Source organism: Macaca mulatta, chromosome 3 (genome assembly GCF_049350105.2).
Source record: "Macaca mulatta isolate MMU2019108-1 chromosome 3, T2T-MMU8v2.0, whole genome shotgun sequence".
Taxonomy (NCBI): Eukaryota; Metazoa; Chordata; class Mammalia; order Primates; family Cercopithecidae; genus Macaca; species Macaca mulatta.
The window spans coordinates 101322901-101332777 of record NC_133408.1 but is presented as its reverse complement, the minus strand read 5'-3'; the positions used below and the strand labels follow the sequence as shown (position 1 = coordinate 101332777).

The window sequence follows — 9877 nt, the reverse complement described above, 5'->3', positions numbered from 1 at the left end:
AAAGCCTTTCCTCTAAGATCTGGAATATGGCAAAGATGCCCACTGTCACCACTGCTATTTAACATAGTACTGGAAATCCTAACTAGAGCAATCAGACAAGAGAAAGATATAAAGGGCATTCAAATTAGAAAGGAAGAAGTCAAATTATCCTTTTTGCAGATGATATAATCTTATATTTGGAAAAACCTCCTAAAGACTCCACAAGAAAACTATTAGAACTGAGAAATTCAGTAAATTTGCAGGATACAAAATCAACATACAAAAATCAGTAGCATTTCTACATGCCATAGGTGAACAATGTGAAAAAGAAATTTAAAAAGTAATCCCACTTATACACATAAAATGACCCAGAAATTAACTTAGCCAAAGAAGTGAAAGATCTCTATAATGAAAACTACAAAATACTGAAAGAAATTGAAGGGGACACCAAAAAATGGAAAAATATTCCATGTTCATGGATTGGAAGAATCAATATTGTTACAATGTCCATACCATCCAAAGCAATCTACAGATTCAATGCAATCCCTATCAAAATACTAATGATATCCCTCCCCAGAATAAAAAAAATTATAAAATTTATATGGAACCACAAAAGCCCCAGAATAGCCAAAGCTATCCTAAGCAAAAGGAACAAAACTGGAGGAATTACATTACCTGACTTTGAATTACCCTACAGAGCTATAGTAACCAAAACAGCATGCTACTGGCACAAAAAAAGACAACAGCCCAATGGAACAGAATAGAGAACCCAGAAACAAATTCACACGCCTAGAGTGAAGTCATGTTTGACAAAAGTACCAAGAACATACACTAAGGAAAAGACAGTCTCTTCAATAGATGGCACTGGGAAAACTGGATATCCATATGCAGAAGAATGAAACTAGACCCCTATCTCTCACCATACAAAAAAATCAAATAAAAAGAGTGGATTAAAATACTTAAATCTGGCCAGGCGAGGTGGCTCACACCTGTAATCCCAGCACTTTGGGAGGCTGAGGCAGGTGGGTCACTGGAGGTCAAGAGTTCAAGACCAATCTGACCAATATGGTAAAACTCTGTCTCTACTAAAAATACAAAAAAATTAGCTAGGCATGGTGGTGGGCACCTGTAGTCCCAGCTACTTGGGAGGCTGAGGCAGGAGAATTGCTTGAACCTCGCAGAAGGAGCTTGTGGTGAGCCAAGATTGTGCCACTGCACTCCAGCCTGGGTGACAGAGTGATTCTCCATCTCAATAAAATAAAATAAAATAAAATAAAATAAAATAAAATAAAAAGACTTAAATCTAAGACCTGAAACTATGAAACTGCTTCAAGTCAAAATTGGGGAAAATCTCTAGGACATTGGTCTGGGCAAAATTTCTTGAGTCCTACAAGTACAGGCAACCAAAACAAACATGGACAAATGAGATAACATCAAGTTAAAAAGCTTCTGCACAGCAAAGAATACAATCAACAAAATGAAGAGACAACCCACAGAATGGGAGAAAATATTTTCAAAATACTCCTCTATAGGGGATTAATAGCCAGAATATATAAGGAGCTCATAAAACTCTATAGGAAAAAATCTAATAATCCAATCAAAAAATGGGCAAAACATTTGAACAGACATATCTCAAAAGAAGACATACAAATGGCAAAGAAGCATATGAAATGGTGCTTAACATTACTGATCATCAGAGAAATGCAAATCAAAACTATGATGAGATACCATCTCACCCCTGTTAAAATGGCTTATATACAAAAAACAGGCAATAACAAATGCTTGTGAGGATGTGGATAAAAGGGAACCCTTGTATTCTGTTGGTGGGAATGTAAATTAGTACAATCACTAGGGAGAATTTGGAGGTTCCTCAAAAAACTGATCATTGAGCTACCATAGGATTCAGCAATTCCATTGCTGGGTATATCCCCCAAAGAAAGGAAATCATTATATCAAAGAGGTATCTGCACCCCTATGTTTGCTGCAGCACTGTTTACAATAGCTAACATTTGGAAGCAACTTAAGTGTCCATCAGCAGATGAATGGATAAAGAAAATGTGGTACTTGGCTGGGCACAGTGGCTCACGCCTGTAATCCCAGCACTTTGGGAGGCCGAGGCAGGTGGATCACAAGGTCAGGAGTTCGAGACCAGCCTGGTCAACATGGTGAAATCCCATCTCTACTAAAAATACAAAAATTAGTAGCCGGGCGTGGTGGTGTATGCTTGTAATCCCAGCTACTCGGGAGGCTGAGACAGGAGAATCGCTTGAACCCATGAGGCAGAGGCTGTGGTGGCCTAAGATTGCACCATTGCACTACAGCCCGGGCAACAAATACAAAACTCCGTCTCAAAAAAAAAAAAGAAAAGAAAATGTGGTACTTACACAAAATGAAGTACTATTCAGTCATAAAAAAGAATGATATCCAGTCATTTGCAACATGGATGGAACTGGAGATCATTACGTTAAGGAAAACAAGCCAGGCACAGAAAGACAAACATTATATGTTCTCACTTATTTCTGGGATCTAAACATCAGAACAATTGAACTCATGGACACAGAGAGTAGAAAAATGGTTGCCAGAGGCTGGGAAAGATAGTGGGGGAATGGGGGGAGATGAGGATGGTTAATGAGTGCAAAAAAAATGGAACGAATGAATAAGACCTACTATTTGACGCACAACAGGGTGACTATAGTCAATAATAACTTAAATGTTCATTTTAAAATAACTTATGAAGTATAATGGATTGTTTGTAACTCAAAGAACAAATGCTTGAAGGGATGTATTTTTTAAAAAAGAATCTCATCCACTGGGGAAAAAAATTTCACAAAATTAAATAAGTATGAAATACATTGAAATATTTAAAGGGTGTTTTATAAGTTTGTAGCATTTATGCTTCTGAAATTATTAAAACTTAAAACTATACTAAGACGTTTGGGGCACTGTGTTTTAACTGTACAATCCTGGTCATGGATGTATGGGTACACGACACAACTACACAATTTTTTTTTTTTTTTTTTGAGATAGATTCTTGCTCAGTTGCCCAGGCTGGAGTACAGTGGCACAATCTCAGCCCACCGCAACCTCTGCCTCCAGGGTTCAAGCGATTCTTGTGCCTCAGCCTCCCAAGTAGCTGGGATTCGAGGTATGAGCCACCAGGCCTGGCTAGTTTTTTGTATTTTTAGTAGAGATGGGTTTTCGCTATTTATGTGGTTTGGCTGGGTCTGCACCCAAATCTCATCTTGAATTGTAGGTCCCATAATTCTCTTGTGTTGTGGGATGGACCAAGTAGGAGATAATCGAATCATGGGGGTGGTTTCCCCCATACTGTTCTCATGGTAGTAAAAAGTCTCACCAGAGCTGATGGTTTTATAAGAGGAAACCCCTTTCACTTGGCTCTCATTCTCTTCTCTTGTCTGCCGCCATGTGAGACATGCCTTTCACCTCCTGCCATGATTGTGAGGCCTCCCCAGTCACATGGAACTGTGAGTCCATTAAACCTCTTTCTTTTGTAAATTGCCCAGTCCCAGGTATGTCTTTATCAGCAGTGTTAAAACGGACTAATACAGCTATGTTGGCCAGGCTAGTTTCAAATTCTTGGCCTCAAGTGATCTGCCTGCCTCAGTCTCCAAAAGTGCTGAGATTACAAATGTGAACCACCGTGCCCAGTCTACACAACTCTTTTGACTCTTTTGGACATTTGAAATTTTTCACAATAAAATATTCAAAAAAATTTGGGTCAAGAGATATAATTTAATTATGAGAAATTAATAAAGATACATGAAAAAGGCTAAGCATAGAAGCAAAGTGATTATCAGTATTAATATACCCAAGACAAATTCTTGCTACAGTTTAGTCCTCCTTTCAGGAACTTTTTTCCAAGATCTATATGACCAAGAAGTGTGTCTTATATCCAGGAAGCTTTTTTCTCTTTCTTTCTTTTTGCCTTAAAGAATGACTGTGACACTTCCTAAGATGCTTGGGCATGTTAGGTAGCTTTTTGTGAACTCATTCAGCTGTTCGTCATGTATTCAGTAAATATTTCCTATGTGCCAGGCACAGTACACAGTGGTGGAGATATGATCATAAAAAACACAATCCTTAACCAACTGACTTTATAGTCTAGCTGAGGAGAGAGAGGAGGGCAGAAAAATAGAGTCTTATGATAAAGTGTAAAGTGCTATATAGCATGTTCAGCATTGTAGCACCATCGTATTACAGCATATTATGGAACCACAAAAGAATAGAATGCCATCCAACCTTACAAATACAATTATGGCCTCCCTGAATAAGTGAGGGTGTTAGCGGTGGGGTGAAGGTATAGAAATTAACCAGGTAAAGAGGGGATTGATGAATGTTTCAATTAGAGGGAATCCCATGGGTAAAGTCTCAGAGGTGCCTGGTAATATGGTACATCTGAGAAAGAACAAGGAACTACTGTTGAAAGCAAGTAGATGTCTGGAATAGGATGCTGATGCCCTGGTAAGAGAAGAAATTTAAGACATTCACAAAAGTAATCCATTCCCAGCTGAAAGTGGAAAAAAAGCCAACGTATTTATCTGATTATTTCAGATAAATACAGCTTAAAATAAAGGTTTTTAAAATTTTATTTGGCTTCACTTTATGAACCCTTTGAAACAAAATTTTAAAGTTTGAATTATCCAAATTCAGTATAATTGCTTTAATTTGCTATTGCATTCTGCAATTGGAAAAATAGGGTGAATGATGAAAACCACGAAATATACACGTGGATGACATGAATACACAATGAGTGAGGTACACAAGGAAATTTTTTACCAGTGATCCTCAAACCTCAGTGAGCAAAAGTGGACTACTTTAAAAGCCATTTCCTATCTTTCATCCTTGAGACTCTGACTTAAGAGATCTGTGGTGGAGTTCAAGAATCTGAATTTTCAACAAGACCACAAGTGATTCTTTTAACTATTTGCAATAGAAATTTTAAACCTAAACTAAATTAGAGAGAATACTATAATATTACCCACATACTCCTCATCCACCTTCCATAAATAAACATATGACCAGTCTTGTTTCATCTACATTGCCACTCGCTTACCCTTCATCCTAATTTATTTTTAAAATAATCCCAAATATCTTGACATTTTATCCACTAACACTTCAGTTTGTATCTATAAAAAGAATGAATATTTTTAGCATTATCACAATACAATAATCACACCTAAAGACCCAAAGTGATCCTAATGTAACTGGTCTAGTCTCAGAAAAACTGGACTTGAGAAAGAGGGTAACAAGTCAGTGTCTAAGTGGACTACTTGGGAAGACATAATTTAGTTCATCATAGATTCAAACTCTTTGTTCAAGCAAGCTATTCAGTTATGTTTCTGAAACTGTTACCTTAAATATACAAAAAATGTATTTATAGAGAGGATAAAATTAACACACTGAATTGAATTTTTTTTAAAAATAACTTTTTCAGGGTTAAAAAAACTTCTTTAAAAAAAAGCTTTAAAAAACCTTTTTTAAGGAAAAAGAAGTTGCCTTTGTTAAATACATTTTTACACCTTATCAAACCTCAGAGAGGAAAGAACAACTTACTCAATTTGCTTTTCCTCCAGAGTTACTCGGATTTCACAGAGTTCAAAAATATTTTTCTCAATGAACCTCAGAAAAGTTTCTCAAAGTAATGAAGAACACAAAATGTGCCCTGATAACTTCCTCACAATTTAACTCCAAATGCTAAAGAATCTTGCTACTTATAATTATATCCACAGAATGCACCATTTGAAAATCAAGGTTAGAGAAATCTGATTCCTTCAGTCATACTTCAGTTCCCTTTTTTATCTGCTTTATCATCCCCACTCAGAACCAATATTTATAAAGTTCAAGTCAGTATTTCCTTGACATTTTTATCTCCTTTCATCTGTTGCTTTAAAAACAAAAGGAAACAAAACTTAATACAGAAAATAAAAGAAAGGAGAAGCAGCTGCAATGCTGAGCAGAAGAGGCAGGAACCAGAGTGCGAGCAGTAGCTAGGTGGGCACCATGGCTGGGATCACCACCATGGAAGAAGTGAAGTGCAAGATCCAGCAGGCAGATGATGCAGAGGAGAGAGCTGAGCACCTCCAGTGAGAAGTTGGGGGAGAAAGGTGGGCCCCGGGAACAGACTGAGGTTGAGGTGGCCTCCTTGAACCTTAGGATCCAGCAGGTTGAAGAGGAGCTGGACCATGCTCAGGAGTGCCTGACCACTACCCTGCAAAAGCTGGAAGAAGCGGAAAAAGTTGCTGATGACAGTGAAAGAGGTATGAAAGTTATTGAAAACCAGGCCTTAAAAGATGAAGAAAAGGGCCAGGCGCAGTGGCTCACACCTGTAATCCCAGCACTTTGGGAGGCCAAGCCGGGCGAATCACGAGGTCAAGAGATTGAGACCATCCTGGCCAACAAGGTGAATCCCCGTCTCCACTAAAAATACAAAAAATTAGCTGGGTGTGGTGTCACACGCCTGTAGTCCCAACTACTTGGGAGGCTGAGGCAGGAAAATCGCTTGAACCCGGGAGGCGGAGGTTGCAGTGAGCTGAGATCGCACCACTGCACTCCAGCCTGGCGACAGAGCGAGACTCCATCTCAAACAAACAAAAAAAAAGATGAAACTCAAGGAAATACAACTCAAAGAAGCTAAGCATATTGCAGAAGAGGCAGATAGGAAGTATGAAGAGGTGGCTCGTAAGTTGGTGATCATTGAAGGAGACTTGGAATGCACAGACGAATGAGCTGAGCTGGCAGAGTCCCACTGACAAGAGACAGATGAGCAGATCAGACTGATGGACCAGAACCTGAAGTGTCTACGTGATGCTGAAGAAAAGTACTCTCAAAAAGAAGACATATATGAGGAAGAGATCAAGATTCTCACCGATGAACTCAAGGGGGCAGAGACCCCTGCTGAGTTTACTGAGAGACTGGTAGCCAAGCTGGAAAAGGTAACTGATGACTTTGGAAGATAAACTGAAACGCAACAAAGAGGAGAACCTCTCTGCACAAAGGATGCTGTACCAGACTGTGCTTGACCTGAATGAGATGTAGAACACCCCAGTCCTACCCTGCTGCTGCTCCTCCCTTTGTCCCTGACTCGGCCTGAGGCTGGCCTGCCTGGAGCTGATCTTTAACTGAGGGCTGATCTTTAACTTAGGGGCTGCTTTCTACTTTCGTGGCCCCCTCCTCCCCTGTTTCTTTTTTGCCAAACTGTCTCTGCGTTCCAGCTGGGCTAAAGGCTGAGCACCTTTGGAAACAACATTTAAGGAAATGTGAGCACAATGCATAGTGTCTTTAAAAGCATGTTGTGATGTACACATTTTGTGATTACCTTTTTGTTGTTTTGTAGCAACCATTTGAAAAACATTCCAAATAATTCCACAGCTCTGAAGCAGCAATCTAACCCCTTTCTCACTTTCAGAAGGTGACTTTTCAGCTTAATGCATATTGCCCTCTCCGTAGAGGAGAGGAAAAAGTATAGGCCTGCCTTACTGAGAGCCAAACAGAGCCCAGGAAAAGACTCCACTATGAGAAACCTCGTTGCTCTGTACAAAGTACCAGTCAAACCAGAAAGATGATTCCAGGAGGAGTTAGCCAAACAACAACAACAACAACAAAAAAGATATCTTAAAGCTGAAAACCCAGCTGGGCACCGTGGCTCACGCCTGTAATCCCACCAGTTTGGGAGGCCGAGGCAGGTGGATCATGAGGTCAGGAGTTTGAGACCAGCCTGACCAACATGGTGAAACCCCATCTCTACTAAAAATACAAAAATTAGCCAGGCGTGGTGGCATGCACCTGTAATCCCAGCTACTCAGGAGGCTGAGGCAGGAGAATCACTTGAACCCAGGAGGCAGAGGTTGTAGTGAGCCCAGATCATGTTACTGCACTCCAGCCTGGGCGACACAGCAAGACTCTGTCTCAAAAAAAGAGAAAGATATCTTTGGACAACGTTATTTCAATTTTTTTTTTCATTAGAAGTGACCAAACTTATAGAATGGATCATGTGCCCCTTAAGTTGAGGTGACCACTTAATTGCTTTCCTACCTCCTTGAAAGAAAGAAAGGAAGATTATGTTTTTGACACTGATTCAGCCATGTGAAACTCACCTCATTAGTCTTTTCTGGGTTTGAAGCTGCTGTCTCTAAAAGTGCCATCTCATTGTGCTTTGTATCAGTCAGTGCTGGAGAAATCTTGAATACCTTATATACAAAACTTTTTTTAAATTTTGTATTATTTTGAAACTTTGCTTCCTTGGGTTTGTGGCACCCTGGCCACCCCCTTCTGGCTGTGACAGCCTCTACAGTCCGTGGGCTGGCAGTTTGCTGATCTTTTAAAGCTTCTTTCCCTACCCAGTCCCCATTTTCTGGTAAGGTTTCTATGAGATCTGCTAGGTGTACATTCTGCAGCTTATTGGCCTAAAATGCACTCTCTTTTGATGTGGCCTCTTTGGGGCTGATTGGGAGAAAGAGAAATCAATAGTGCAACTGTTTTGATACTGAATATTGATAAGTGTCTTTCTGAAATAAAAAAACCAGTCCCTCCAAAACAACCCTTGAGTTTATAGCTGAATATCAGAAGCGATATTAAGTTTTCTTTCTTAACCAGGCAGATCAGAAAATCCTTTGCAACGTTAACATTTTGAAATATCAGGCTGAGCATGGAGGCTCTCGCCTGTAATCTCAGCACTTTGGGAGGCCAAGATGAGAGGATCGCTTAAGCCCCGGGGCTCAAGACCAGCCTGGGCAACATAGGGAGACTCCATTTCTATAAAAAATTCAAAATTAGCTAGGTGTGTTGGCATGTAGCTATGGTCCTAGCTACTTAGCAGGCTGAGATGGGAGGATCGCTTGAGCCAAGGAAATTGACGCTACAGTGAGCCACGATGATGCCACTGCACTCCAGCCTTGGCAACAGAGTGTGACTCTTCTCATCTCAAAAAAACAAAACAAAACAAAAAAATCTTACATTTCACTGTCAATCCCTAAAATCACATTTGTGTAACACTGTTATAAATTATATATTTGCGTTTTTCAGCTATATTCCATTTTTTAAAGTACAGTGATGATCTATGATAGCTTACAAGCTATTTCTTATTTATCAACAGTATAAAACCATGAATCCATATCAAAACTATGACATAAAATCCCACATATGTGATTATTAACCTCAGAAAGCCTAAGATTAAACTGTTCCTTGACACTGTCATCAAAAGAAGCATTTAATAAAGTACTAAATATCATAGGTTTAAGGTATTTCATTTCTTTTTTAAACACTTTACCCTTTGCTGAGGTTTTTTATTTGACATGTGTCCAAGGTACAAAGACAAATCTACTCTTTTGCTCTTTGATAAGGTGTCAGAGCTTACTTAAAGGTTTAGGAATAGAGCTGTTGAACTAATTTTTTTCTACTGCAAGTTATATATGAGAATTGGTAGCAGTCTGTTGAAAGAAGTTTACCTGTGGATAATAGCGCTTATCTCACTTCTATCTATCATGCCATCAATTTCTTTATTACAACAGTTTACCTTTGGGCAGTTCATATACCAGCTGTCAATCCGTCCTCACCCCGAGACTTTGCAGTAAACCAAGCTCAGGTGTGTTGAGGTTTCACCACGCTAGTTGTTTTCCTTCTTTCTCCAACTAGAACAGGTGTAGTCAAAATGCAAGCCTCTGGCACTCCAGATGTGCCCCATCACAAGGCAGAGCCGGAACCTTTTCATTCCTGCCTCCTAGATCACAACTTCGTATCTGGAGATTTTCTAGATGTCGCTTCTTGTCTTAGTTTTACCTTTCCTGCCCCTTTACTGAAGCATTTTAAGTGGTAGCTTTAAAAAAACTAAAAAACTCCAATGTCCATCAATAAACGACTGGTCCAATACAGTATACTCCAC

General features: G+C 39.5%; 1 pseudogene; it reads left to right on the top strand.

The window, feature by feature from the left end:
* Positions 1–5982: 5982 nt before the first annotated feature.
* LOC701092 (uncharacterized) lies at positions 5983–7035 on the top strand (annotated as a pseudogene).
* Positions 7036–9877: the final 2842 nt, after the last annotated feature.